General features: G+C 44.6%; 1 protein-coding gene across 5 annotated transcripts in view; it reads right to left on the bottom strand.

Moving 5' to 3' along the window:
- Window positions 1–15,133, bottom strand: part of rabgap1 (RAB GTPase activating protein 1) — a 153,642-nt gene that overhangs the window by 56,998 nt on the left and 81,511 nt on the right. The window lies entirely within an intron of this gene.

Here is a 15,133-nt window from a genome sequence, read left to right as displayed (position 1 = left end):
TCAGTCTCACTCGCTCAGTCTCACTCGCTCACTGTCTCACTCGCTCACTCCGTCTCACTCGCTCACTCCGTCTCACTCGCTCACTCCGTCTCACTCGCTCACTCCGTCTCACTCGCTCGCTCCGTCTCACTCGCTCAGTCTCGCTCGCTCACTCACTCGCTCCGTCTCACTCGCTCAGTCTCACTCGCTCCGTCTCACTCGCTCGCTCACTCGCTCCGTCTCACTCGCTCCGTCTCACTTGCTCGCTCACTCGCTCCGTCTCACTTGGTCTCACTTGCTCCGTCTCACTTGGTCTCACTTGCTCGCTCACTCGCTCAGTCTCACTCGCTCACTCACTCCGTCTCACTCGCTCACTCACTCCGTCTCACTCGCTCACTCACTCACTCAGTCTCACTCGCTCACTCACTCACTCCGTCTCACTCGCTCACTCACTCACTCCGTCTCACTCGCTCACTCACTCACTCCGTCTCACTCGCTCACTCACTCAGTCTCACTCGCTCACTCACTCAGTCTCACTCGCTCACTCACTCACGTCTCACTTTCTCACTCAGTCTCACTTTCTCACTCACTCAGTCTCACTTTCTCACTCACTCAGTCTCACTTTCTCACTCACTCAGTCTCACTTTCTCACTCACTCAGTCTCACTTTCTCACTCACTCAGTCTCACTTTCTCACTCACTCAGTCTCACTCGCTCACTCTCTCTCACTCAGTCTCGGTCTCTCTCTCTTGGACTCTCTGTCTCGGTCTCTCTCTCTCTCTCTCTCGGTCACTCGGATTCTCTCTCTCTTTGTCTCTCTGCAGCAGGCAGGGCAGAGCCAGTCCGCCCCCTGTTCTAACGCCAGCCAGTAAGCAGCTGCAGGAGCGCAAGTCTCCCTTGTCCCTCCCATGACAGACTGGCTGGCTGCACAGAGCATACCCCGACCGCCACTCCACTATCTCACTCCCACACACACTCTCGCTCTCTCTCCTTGAACTCACACACACCACCTCTCTCATATACACACACACACACACACACATCATTATTTAACACTCACTTATCCATACACACCTAGTAAGTGCATTTTGCTCATACCAGTCTGTGTTAAATATGCAGAAAACCCCAATTTCTCTCTCTATTTTTTTCAGACACACATTCAGGCTGTATTTCAAAAGTATGTGGACACCTGCTCGTGAAACTTCTCATTACAAAATCATGGGCAGTAATATGGAGTTAGGACTTGCTTCCATTCAGTAACAAGAGCATTAAGTGAGGTTGGGTGGCAGGGTAGCCTAGTGGTTAGAGCGTTGGACTAGTAACCAAAAGGTTGCAAGTTCAAATCCCCGAGCTGACAAGGTACAGATCTGTCGTTCTACCCCTGAACAGGCAGTTAACCCACTGTTCCTAGGCCGTCATTGAAAATAAGAATTTGTTCTTAACTGACTTGCCTAGTTAAATAAAGGTCAAATAAAAAAAAAACATGTTGGGAGATTAGGCCTGGCTTGCAGTTCCAATTCATCACAAAGGTGTTCGATGGGGTGTGTGCAGGCCAGTCAAGTTCTTCCACACCAATCTAGACAAACCATTTCTGTATGGACCTCACTTTTTGCACGGCGGCAATGTCATGATGAAACAGGAAAAGGCTTTCCCCAAACTCTTGCCAAACTTGGAAGCACAAAATTGTCTAGAACACCATTGTATGCTGCAGCGTTAAGATCTACCTTCAATGGAACTAAGTGGACTAGCCCGACAAATGAAAAACAGCCCCTATTTCTCCTTCACCAAACTTTACAGTTGGCACTATGCATTGGGGCAGGTAGCGTTCTCCTGGCATCTGCAAACCCAGATTCGTCCGTTGGCCTGCCAGATGGTGAAGCATGATTTATCACTCCAGAGAACACGTTTCCACTGTTCCAGAGTCCATTGGTGGCGAGCTTTACACCACTAGGCTTGAGTACGGCTGCTCGGGCACGGAAACCCATTTCATGAAGCTCCCGACAAACAGTTATTGTGCTGACATTGCTTCCAGAGGCAGTTTGGCAGCTCTGGCAGGGCTGAAACTTGATATACTACTTTGTTGGAAAGGTGGCATCCTATGACGGTGCCATGTGGAAAGTCACTGAATTTGTTATTAACTGACTTGCCTAGTTAAATAAAGGTCAAATAAAACTGAGCTCTTCAGTAAGGCCATTCTACTGCCAATGTTTGCCACATGGCTGTGTGCTCGATTTTATACACCTGTCAACAACGGGTGTGGCTGAAAAAGCCAAATTCACTCATTTGAAGTGTCCACGTAAATTTTTTACATATAATGTACAGTTGATGTCGGAAGTTTACATAAACTCATTTTTCAACCACTCCACAATTTTTTTGCAAACAAACTATAGTTTTGGCAAGTCGGTTAGGACATCTACTTTGTGCATGACACGTAATTTTTCCAGCAATTGTTTACAGACAGATTATTTCACTTATAATTCACTGTATCACAATTCCAGTGGGTCAAAAGTTTACATACACTAAGTTGACTGTGCCTTTAAACAGCTTGGAAAAGTCCAGAAAACTATGTCATGGCTTTAAAAGCTTCTGATAGGCTAATTGATATCATTTGAGTCAATTGGAGGTGTACCTGTGGATGTATTTCAAGGCCTACCTTTCAACTCAGTGCCTCTTTGCTTGACATCATGGGAAAATCTAAATAAATCAGCCAAGACTTTAGAAAGAAAATTGTAGACCTCCACATGTCTGGTTCATCTTTGGGAGACATTTCCAAATGCCTGAAGGTACCACGTTCATCTGCACAAACAATAGTACGCAAGTATAAACACCATGGGACCACGCAGCCGCCATACCGCTCAGGAAGGAGACGCATTCTGTCTCCTAGAGATGAACGTACTTTGGTGAGAAAAGTGAAATTCAATCCCAGAACAACAGCAAAGGACATTGTGAAGATGCTGGAGGAAACAGGTACAAAAGTATCTATATCCACAGAAAAACGAGTCCTATATCGACATAACATGAAAGGCCACTCAGTAAGGAAGAAGCCACTGCTCCAAAACCGCCATAAAAAAGCCAGCCTATGGTTTGAAACTACACATGGGGACAAAGATCGTACTTTTTGGAGAAATGTCCTCTGGTCTGATGAAACCAAAATAGAACTGTTTGGCCATAATGACCATCGTTATGTTTGGAAGAAAAAGGGGGAGTCTTGCAAGCCGAAGAACACCATCCCAACTGTGAAGCACAGGGGTGGCAGCATCATGTTGTGGAGGGCTTGTAAGTAAGCATTTCACTGTAAGGTCTACACCTGTTGTATTCGGTGCATGTGACAAAGCCATTCAGACACAGTGCAGTGCTAGTGGTACTGACACACGTCCATCGTTATTTTCGGAGGAAAAATGGGGACGCTTGCAAGCCGAAAAACACCATCCCAACCGTGAAGCACAGGGGTGGCAGCATCATGTTGTGGAGGTGCTTTGCTGCAAGAGGGACTGGTGCACTTCACAAAATAGATGGCATCATGAGGCAGAAAAATGATGTGGATATATTGAAGCAACATCTCAAGACACCAGACAGGAAGTTAAAGCTTGGTCGCAAATGGGTCTTCCAAATGGACAATGACCCCAAGCATACTTCCAAAGTTGTGGCAAATGGCTTAAGAACAACAAAGTCAAGGTATTGGAGTAGAGGTCGACGATTAATCAGAATGGCCGATTAATTAGGGCCGATTTCAAGTTTTCATAACAATCGTAAATCAGTATTTTTGTCAGCTCAGGGGTTTCAATCTTGCAACCGCACAGTTAACTAGTCCAACGCTCTAACCATTGCACTCCACGAGTAGCCTGCCTGTTACGCGAATGTAGTAGAAGCTAAGGTAAGTTGCTAGCTAGCATTAAACTTATCTTATAAAAAAACAATCAATCATAATCACTAGTTATAACTACTAATCCAGGTTAGCAGGCAATATTAACCAGGTGAAATTGTGTCATTTCTCTTGCGTTCATTGCACGCAGAGTCAGGGTATATGCAACAGTTTGAGCTGCCTGGCTCATTGCGAACTAATTTGCCAGAATTTTACGTAAATATGACATACATTGAAGGTTGTGAAAATGTAACAAGAATATTTAGACTTAGGGATGCCACCCGTTGGATAAAATACGGAACAGTTCCGTATTTCACTGAAATAATAAACGTTTTGTTTTCGAAATGATAGTTTCCGGATTCGATCATATTAATGACCAAAGGCTCGTATTTCTGTGTGTTATTATGTTATAATTAAGTCTGATTTGATAGAGCAGTCTGACTGAGCAGCAGCAGGCCCATAATCATTCATTCAAACAGAGCTTTTAGTGCGTTTTGCCAGCAGCTCTTCGCAAGCACAGCGCTGTTTATGACTTCAAGCCTATCAGCCCTATGGCTGGTGTAACCAATGTGAAATGGCTAGCTAGTTAGCTAGGTGTGCGCTAATACTGTTTCAAACGTCACTCCCTTTTAGACTTGCAGTAGTTATTCCCCTTGCGCTGCAAGGGCCGCGGCTTTTGTGGAGCGATGGGTAACGATGCTTCGAGTGTGGCTGTTGTCGATGTGTTCCTGGTTCGAGCCCAGGTAGGGGCGAGGAGAGGGACGGAAGCTATACTGTTACACTGGCAATACTATAGTGCCTATCAGAACATCCAATAGTCAAAGGTATATGAAATACAAATGGTATAGAGAGAAATAGTCCTATAAATACTATAGTAACTACAACCTAAAACCTCTTACCTTGGAATATTGAAGTCTCATGTTAAAAGGAACCACCAACTTTCATATGTTCTCATGTTCTGAGCAAGGAACAAACGTTTTACATGCCACATATTTTACATGGCACATATTTTACATGGCACACATTTTACATGGCACACATTTTACATGGCACATAATTACTTTCTTCTCCAACACTTTGTTTTTGTATTATTTAAACCAAATCGAACAGGTTTCATTATTTATTTGAGGCTAAATTGATTTTATTGATGTTTTATATTAAGTTAAAATAAGAGTTAGTATTCAGTATTGTTGTAATTGTCATTATTACAAATAAAAATCGCCGGATTAATCGGTATCTGCCTTTTTGGTCCTCCAATAATCGGGTATCGGTTGAAAAATCATAATTGGTCGACCTCTATATTGGAGTGGCCATCACAAAGCCCTGATCTCAATCCTATAGAAATGTGGGCAGAACTGAAAAGGAGTCTGCGAGCAAGGAGGCCTACAAACCTGACTCAGTTACACCAACTCTGTCAGGAGGAATGGGACAAAATTCACCCAACTTATTGTGGGAAGCTTGAGGAATGCTACCAGAAACGTTTGACCCAAGTTAAACAATTTAAAGGCAATGCTACCAAATACTAATTGAGTGTATGTAAACTTCTGACCCACTGGGAATGTGATGAAAGAAATAAAAGCTGAAATAAATAATTCTCTCTACTATTATTCTGACATTTCACATTCTAAAAATAAAGTGGTGATCCTAACTGAACTAAAACAGGGAATTCTTACTAGGATTAAATGTTAGGAATTGTGAAAAACTGAGTTTAAATGTATTTGGCTAACTTCCGACTTCAACTGTATATACCCAAATTTGACTTCTATAGGGTTTTGATTAGATATGTTGCTGTCTGTAGCCCTAGAGATGTTAATATTGGGTTATTTGTGCACTCCTATAATGCTAGTAGTGTAAACCAAAAAATGACAATGCAACTCTTCCTCTCTTAAATGCCAGGGTAAAAGTTTCAGTTCCATTTTCTTTCAATAAATTAAGTTAACGGAAATTCTGATCGCAATTGTGCCTCATTGTTTTACCCACTTTGTTCCTCACTAGCACAAACACTTAGATTCACATATTCACACATTTAGCATAGAGTTGAACTCACATCAGTGGATGTTATCTATGCCTTGCGTCCTCTGGTCCGCGCCAAATAAATACTTGTGTTTTTTTTTTTTGGAGCCTGGCCATCTGTACTGTTCTATTCATTCCCTTCTCAGCAGCCATGACAGGGCATTCCTATCACATAAACTGTGGGAGATTCGGACTTCTGATCGGAGATCATAACGAGCCAAGACAAGAACAGGGCATTGGGAGGACACTGTACGTTTGTCCACCTTGTAAACTAAATTTGTCGTCTCTTAAACTTCAACCCGCAGACACCACAGAAACCCTCAAATGACACATTTTTTATTCAGTCATTGAATGTCTTCCTGGTAAAGGGAAGGCTAGCACCTCCGTCTAACATGAAGCAGGAATGTGAATAAAACAATACCACATTGGCAGTTAAGACCATACTTCCACAGTTACATGATTAAGAATGGCTTATGTAATTTGTATAAAATATAGCTAATGTCCCTCAGGGGACTCACTGTGCAAGATGAGTTTACATTTTCGCATTCCTCCTCAAGGCCCTTCATTGTAGTGAGTGTATGTGTGTCTGTGCAGCTTGCGTGCGTGCGTGTCGTCCCTTATGCACCTGCTCCTCATTAGGCTGCCAGATCACCAGATGCTGTTCCTTCATTTAGCTTCTTCTCTGAGGACCACAGTGTGTCTGAACTGAAGATGCTCAGCACGCTCTGTTATGCTCCCTGCTTTCACTGTCTGGCTAAAGTAAAGATTTCAACCCTCGCAAAACTATGAAAGCCTCGTCTTTGGTCATACTGAAGGAGCATGACTGAAATGTTGCCTATACTGTCCCACAGTAACTGACTGCATTGTCTTCAGAGTTTAAACTTTCTCCCCTACCATCTGACTGTCAGACCAGTGCCTGCCTGTCCATCTGTCTGCCCGTCAGTCAGTCCATCTCTACCGCAGTGTCTTTCAGTCTGTCCAGAGACTGACATTAAGGTGTGAAAGGTGTGAATTTGTATTTTTGGGTTGCCCGAATATTATGATCACTTGCGCAAAAAAATGTAAACGAGCCATTTACATCCAGAAACGCCATATACAGTATTGTTTTATTTTCACCTACACAATGGGTAGGAATCTTGTTTTTTTTGGTTGTTATCATTAAAAAGGATTCTCAGTGCAGGCTCAACTTTCCATAAATTGTCTGTCTTTCACTTAAACAATGGGAAGGAACCAGACAAAATCAGTTTTTAGGAATTCCTTGCAGTGTGGTTGATTTGCCTGCCTAATGAGGCAACCTCAGAGCAGGCTCAACTTGCACCTTCCCCAGGAAATAGCACAACCCTTAATGTATTTTTGGTTGTTGTTATCAAACCAAATCACATTTTATTGGTCATATACAAATATTTTGCAGATGTTGTTGGTGTAGCAAAATGCTTTGTGTTTCTAGCTCAAACAGCGCAGAAATATCTAAAAATACACAACATAACACACAAATCTAAAAAGAATGGAATTAATAAATATAAAAATATTAAGATGAGCAATGTCGGTGTCCGGAGTATAAATATATACTGTATATATGTGATGAGATGTATAGACAATATGGACAGTATATCTGAAGAATAGTATATGTACAGCAATAGTTAAATAGGATAGGCCTTGACAAGAATACAGTGTCTACTGAACATAAATATAAACACAAGATGCAACAATTTGAAAGATTTTGCTGAGCTCCAGTTCAAATAAGGAAATTGGCGAATTGAAATAAATTCATTAGGCCATAATCTATGGATTTTACATGACTGGTAATATAGATATGCATCTGTTGGTCACAGATACCTTTAAAAAAAGAAAACAGTCAGGGTGTGGATCAGAAAATCAGTCAGTATCTGGTGTGACCACCATTTGCCTCATGCAACGCAACACGTTTCCTTTGCATAGAGTCGGTCAGGCTGTTGATTGTGGCCTGTGGAATGCTGTTCCACCCCTCTTAAATGGCTGTGCGAAGTTGATGGATATTGGTGGGAACTGGAACACAATGTTGTACACGTCGATCCAGAGCATTCCAGAAATGCTCAATGGGTGACATGTCTGGTGAGTCTGCAGGCCACGGAAGAACTGGGACATTTTCAGCTTCCAGGAATAGTGTACAGATCATTGCGACATGAGGCTGTGCATTATCTTGCTGAAACATGAGGTGATGGCAGTAGATGAATGACACAACAATGGGCCTCAGGACCTCGTCACAGTAGATCTGTGCATTCAAATTGCCATCGATAAAATGCAATTGGTGTTCGTGGTCCGTAGCTTATACCTGCCCATAACCCCAACACAACCATGGGGCACTTTGTCCACAACGTTGACATCGGCAAACCGCTCGCCTACACGACGCCATACACGTGGTCTGTGGTTGTGAGGCCGGGTGGACGCACTGCAAAATTATCTAAAATGACTTTGGAGGCATCTTATGGTAGAGAAATTAACATTAAATTGTCTGGCAACAGCTCTGGTGGACATTCCTGCAGTCAGCATGCCAATTGCACACTCTCACAAAACTTGGAGACACCTGTGGCATTGTGTTGTGAAACAAAACTGCACATTTTAGAGTGGCCTTCTGTCTCCAGCACAAGGTGCACCTCTGTAATGATCCTGCTGTTTAATCAGCTGCTTGATATGCCACACCTGTCAGGTGGAGGGATTATCTTGGCAGAGGAGAATGTGTGCCCAACATTTTTGAGAAATAAGTCTGTGTATGGAAAATTCTGGGATCTTTTATTTCAGCTCAAGTAACATGGGACCAACAGTAAAATACATATTGCACATATATTTTTGTTCAGTGTGTGTGTGTGTGTATATATATATATATACACACAAACCGTTCTAAAGTTTGGAGTCACTAAAAAATGTCCTTGTTTTTCAAAGAGAAGCAAAAAATGTGTCCATTCAAATAACAGAAATACAGTATAGGCATTATTATTATTTTGCCAGCAGCATACCACCCTGCATACCACAGCTGGCTTGCTTCTGAAGCTAAGCAGGGTTGGTCCTGGCCAGCAGCATACCACCCTGCATACCACAGCTGGCTTGCTTCTGAAGCTAAGCAGGGTTGGTCGTGGCCAGCAGCATACCACCCTGCATACCACTGCTGGCTTGCTTCTGAAGCTAAGCAGGGTTGGTCCTGGCCAGCAGCATACCACCCTGCATACCACAGCTGGCTTGCTTCTGAAGCTAAGCAGGGTTGGTCCTGGCCAGCAGCATACCACCCTGCATACCACTGCTGGTTTGCTTCTGAAGCTAAGCAGGGTTGGTCCTGGCCAGCAGCATACCACCCTGCATACCACTGCTGGTTTGCTTCTGAAGCTAAGCAGGGTTGGTCCTGGCCAGCAGCATACCACCCTGCATACCACAGCTGGCTTGCTTCTGAAGCTAAGCAGGGTTGGTCCTGGCCAGCAGCATACCACCCTGAATACCACTGCTGGCTTGCTTCTGAAGCTAAGCAGGGTTGGTCCTGGTCAGCAGCATACCACCCTGCATACCACTGCTGGCTTGCTTCTGAAGCTAAGCAGGGTTGGTCCTGGCCAGCAGCATACCACCCTGCATACCACTGCTGGTTTGCTTCTGAAGCTAAGCAGGGTTGGTCCTGGCCAGCAGCATACCACCCTGCATACCACTGCTGGTTTGCTTCTGAAGCTAAGCAGGGTTGGTCCTGGCCAGCAGCATACCACCCTGCATACTACTGCTGGTTTGCTTCTGAAGCTAAGCAGGGTTGGTCCTGGCCAGCAGCATACCACCCTGCATACCACTGCTGGCTTGCTTCTGAAGCTAAGCAGGGTTGGTCCTGGCCAGCAGCATACCACCCTGCATACCACAGCTGGCTTGCTTCTGAAGCTAAGCAGGGTTGGTCCTGGCCAGCAGCATACCACCCTGCATACCACTGCTGGCTTGCTTCTGAAGCTAAGCAGGGTTGGTCCTGGCCAGCAGCATACCACCCTGCATACCACAGCTGGCTTGCTTCTGAAGCTAAGCAGGGTTGGTCCTGGCCAGCAGCATACCACCCTGCATACCACTGCTGGCTTGCTTCTGAAGCTAAGCAGGGTTGGTCCTGGCCAGCAGCATACCACCCTGCATACCACAGCTGGCTTGCTTCTGAAGCTAAGCAGGGTTGGTCCTGGCCAGCAGCATACCACCCTGCATACCACTGCTGGCTTGCTTCTGAAGCTAAGCAGGGTTGGTCCTGGCCAGCAGCATACCACCCTGCATACCACTGCTGGCTTGCTTCTGAAGCTAAGCAGGGTTGGTCCTGGCCAGCAGCATACCACCCTGCATACCACAGCTGGCTTGCTTCTGAAGCTAAGCAGGGTTGGTCCTGGCCAGCAGCATACCACCCTGCATACCACTGCTGGCTTGCTTCTGAAGCTAAGTAGGGTTGGTCCTGGCCAGCAGCATACCACCCTGCATACCACAGCTGGCTTGCTTCTGAAGCTAAGCAGGGTTGGTCCTGGCCAGCAGCATACCACCCTGCATACCACAGCTGGCTTGCTTCTGAAGCTAAGCAGGGTTGGTCCTGGCCAGCAGCATACCACCCTGCATACCACAGCTGGCTTGCTTCTGAAGCTAAGCAGGGTTGGTCCTGGCCAGCAGCATACCACCCTGCATACCACTGCTGGCTTGCTTCTGAAGCTAAGCAGGGTTGGTCCTGGCCAGCAGCATACCACCCTGCATACCACTGCTGGCTTGCTTCTGAAGCTAAGCAGGGTTGGTCCTGGCCAGCAGCATACCACCCTGCATACCACAGCTGGCTTGCTTCTGAAGCTAAGCAGGGTTGGTCCTGGCCAGCAGCATACCACCCTGCATACCACTGCTGGCTTGCTTCTGAAGCTAAGTAGGGTTGGTCCTGGCCAGCAGCATACCACCCTGCATACCACAGCTGGCTTGCTTCTGAAGCTAAGCAGGGTTGGTCCTGGCCAGCAGCATACCACCCTGCATACCACAGCTGGCTTGCTTCTGAAGCTAAGCAGGGTTGGTCCTGGCCAGCAGCATACCACCCTGCATACCACTGCTGGCTTGCTTCTGAAGCTAAGTAGGGTTGGTCCTGGCCAGCAGCATACCACCCTGCATACCACAGCTGGCTTGCTTCTGAAGCTAAGCAGGGTTGGTCCTGGCCAGCAGCATACCACCCTGCATACCACAGCTGGCTTGCTTCTGAAGCTAAGCAGGGTTGGTCCTGGCCAGCAGCATACCACCCTGCATACCACTGCTGGCTTGCTTCTGAAGCTAAGCAGGGTTGGTCCTGGCCAGCAGCATACCACCCTGCATACCACTGCTGGCTTGCTTCTGAAGATAAGCAGGGTTGGTCCTGGTCAGCAGCATACCACCCTGCATACCACTGCTGGCTTGCTTCTGAAGCTAAGCAGGGTTGGTCCTGGCCAGCAGCATACCACCCTGCATACCACTGCTGGCTTGCTTCTGAAGCTAAGCAGGGTTGGTCCTGGCCAGCAGCATACCACCCTGCATACCACAGCTGGCTTGCTTCTGAAGCTAAGCAGGGTTGGTCCTGGTCAGTTCCTGGATGGGAGACCAGATGCTGCTGGAAGTGGTGTTGGAGGGCCAGTAGGAGGCACTCTTTCCTCTCGTCTAAAAAAAATATCCCAATGCCCCAGGGCACTGCCCTGTGTAGGGTGCCGTCTTCCGGATGGGATGTTAAACGGGTATCCTGACTCTCTGAGTTAATTAAAGATCCCATGGCATCGTAAGAGTAGGGGTGTTAACCCCGGTGTCCTGGCTAAATTTCCAATCTGGCCCTCAAACCATCACGGTCACCTAATAATCCCCAGTTTACAATTGGCTCATTCATCCCCCTCCTCTCCCCTGTAACTATTCCCCAGGTCGTTGCTGCAAATGAGAACGTGTTCTCAGTCAACTTACCTGGTAAAATAACAGATAAATAAATACAAATTAATGTTGTAAATAACTATTGTAGCTGGAAACGGATGATTTTGAATGGAATCTCTACAGTTAAGTCAGAAGTTTACATACACTTAGGTTAGAGTCATTAAAACTTGTTTTTCAACCACTGCATACATTTCTTGTTAACAAACTATAGTTTTGGCAAGTCGGTTAGGACATCTACTTTATGCATGACACAAGTCATTTTTCCAACAATTGTTTACAGACAGATTATTTCATTTATAATTCAATGTATCACAATTCCAGTGGGTCAGAAGTTTACATACATTAAGTTGACTGTGCCTTTAGCATGGAAAATTCCAGAAAACTATGTCATGGTTTCAGAAGCTTCTGATAGGCTAATTGACATCATTTGAGTCAATTGGAGGTGTACCTGTGGATGTATTTCAAGGCCTACCTTCAAAATCAGTGCCTCTTGGGAAAATCTGGCATTCTAGGCAGAGTTCCTCTATCCAGTGTCTGTGTTATTTTGTTCTTCATGATCCGAACACCTCAAACTTAGATTCGTCTGTCCATAACACTTTTTTCCAATCTTCCTCTGTCCAGTGTCTGTGTTCTTTTGCCCATCTTAATCTTTTATTTTTATTGGCCAGTCTGAGATATGGCTTTTTCTTTGCAACTCTGCCTAGAAGGCCAGCATCCCGGAGTCGCTTCTTCACTGTTGAAGTTGAGACTGGTGTTTTGCGGGTACGATTTAATGAAGCTGCCAGTTGAGGACTTGTGAGGTGTCTGTTTCTAAAACTACATAATCTAATGTACTTGTCCTCTTGCTCAGATGTGCACCGGGGCCTCCCACTCCACTTTCTATCCTGGATAGAGACAGTTTGTGCTGTTCTGTGAAGGGAGTAGTACACATCGTTGTATGAGATCTTCAGTTTCTTGGAAATGTATTGCATGGAATAGCCTTCATTTCGCAGAATAAGATTAGACTGACGAGTTTCAGAAGAAAGTCCTTTGTTTCTGGCCATTCTGAGCCAGTAATCGAACCCACAAATGCTGATGCTCCAGATACTCAACTAGTCTAATGAAGAACAGTTTTATTGCTTCTTAAAATCAGCACAACAGTTTTCAGCTGGGCTAACATAATTGCATGGGTTTTCTAATGATCAATTAGCCCTTTAAAATTCTAAACTTGGATTAGCTAACACAACGTGCCATTGGAACACAGGAGTGATGGTTGCTGATACACGGGCCTCTGTACGCCTATGTAGATATTCCATTCAAAATCAGCCGTTTCCAGCTACAATAGTCATTTACAACATTAACAATGTCTACACTGTATTTCTGATCAATGTTATGTTAATTTAAATGGACAAAGATTTTTACTTTTCTTTTAAAAGCAAGGACATTTCTAAGTGACCCCAAACCTTTGAACGGTAGTATATATATATATATATATATATGTGTAATTTCTTTCCTTCTTAACTTCTTGGATATAGGGGGCGCTCTTTTAATTTATGGATGAAAAAACGTGCCCGTTTTAAGCGCAATATTTTGTCAGGAAAAGATGCTCGACTATGCATATCATTGGCAGCTTTGGAAAGAACACACTAAGGTTTCCAAAACTGCAAAGATATTATCTGTGAGTGCCACAGAACTCATGCTACAGGCGAAACCAAGATGATACTTCAACCAGGAAATGGGCAGAATTTTCAAAGCTCTGTTTTCTATTGTCTCCTTATATGGCTGTGAATGCGCCGGGAATGAGCCTGCCCTTCCTATCGTTTCTCCAAGGTGTCTGCAGCATTGTGACGTATTTGTAGGCATATCATTGGAAGATTGGCCATAAGAGACTACATTTACCACGGGTCCGCCCGGTGTCCTTTGTGTAAATTGGTGCGTAATCTTCAGCCGCAGGCATTTTCTCCTGGGATTCAGAGGGGAAAGCACACTTCCACGAACGATATATCATCGAAGAGATATGTGAAAAACACCTTGAGGATTGGTTCTAAACAACGTTTGCCATGTTTCAGTCGATATTATGGAGTTAATTTGGAAAAAAGTTTGGCGTTTTGAAGACTGAATTTTCGTTTTTTTTGGTAGCCAAACGTGACGCACCAAACGGAGCAATTTCTCCTAAACAAATCATCTTTCAGGAAAAACTGAGCATTTGCTATCTAACTGAGAGTCTCCTCATTGAAAACATCTGAAGTTCTTCAAAGGTAATGATTTTATTTGAATGATTTTCTGTTTTTTGTGAAAATGTTGTCTGCTGATGCTAACGCTAAATGCTACGCTAGCCGCGCTAGCTGTTACACAAATGCTTATTTTGCAATGGTTGAGAAGCATATTTTGAAAATCTGAGATGACAGTGTTGTTAACAAAAGGTTAAGCTTGAGAGCTAGCATATTAATTTCATTTCATTTGCGATTTTCATGAATAGTTATGGTAATGAGCTTGAGGCTGTATTCACGATTCCGGATCCGGGATGGCTCGACGCAACAGGTTAATACGTTTGAGACAATCAGTTGTGTTGTGACAAGGCAGGGGTGGTAAACAGAAGATAGCCCTATTTGGTAAAATACCAAGTCCATTTATGGCAAGAACAGCTCAAATAAGCAAAGAGAAACGAGAGTCCATCATTATGTTAAGACATTAAGGTCAGTCAATAAGGCAAATTTCAAGTGCAGTCACAAAAACCATCAAGCGCTATGATGAAACTGGCTCTCATGAGAACCGCCACAGGAAAGGAAGATCCAGAGTTACCTTGGCTGCAGAGGATAAGTTCATTAGTGTTACCAGCCTCATAAATCTGTAATTAACTGCACCTCAGATTACAGCCCAAATAAATGCTTCACAGAGTTCAAGTAACAGACACATCTCAACATCAAGTGTTCAGAGGAGACTGCATGAATCAGGCCTTCATGGTCAAATTGCTGCAAAGAAACCACTACTAAAGGACACCAACAAGAAGAAGAGAACTGAGAATTCATTGCACACTTAACCAGCATGGCTATCACAGCGATACGCCATCCCATCTGGTTTGTAGTTAGTGGGATTATAATTTGTTTTTCAACAGGACAATGACCCAAAATACAACACCCGGCTGTGTAAGCGCTATTTGACCAAGAAGGAGAGTGATGGAGTGCTGCATCAGATGACCTGGCCACCACAATCACCTGACCTCAACCTAATTGAGATGGTTTGGGAACAGTTGGACCACAGAGTGAAGGAAAAGCAGCCAACAAGTCCCAGCACATGTGGGAACTCCTTCAAGACTGTTGGAAAAGCATTCCAGGTGAAGCTAGTGAATGAAGCTAGTTGAGAGAATGCCAGAGTGTGCAAAGCTGTCATCAAGGCAAAGGGTGGCTACTTT

This window comes from Oncorhynchus kisutch, linkage group LG23 (assembly GCF_002021735.2).
Source record: "Oncorhynchus kisutch isolate 150728-3 linkage group LG23, Okis_V2, whole genome shotgun sequence".
NCBI classification, from domain to species: domain Eukaryota; kingdom Metazoa; phylum Chordata; class Actinopteri; order Salmoniformes; family Salmonidae; genus Oncorhynchus; species Oncorhynchus kisutch.
The sequence above is the reverse complement of the archived record's forward strand: the minus strand, read 5'-3'. Positions and strand labels throughout refer to the sequence as shown.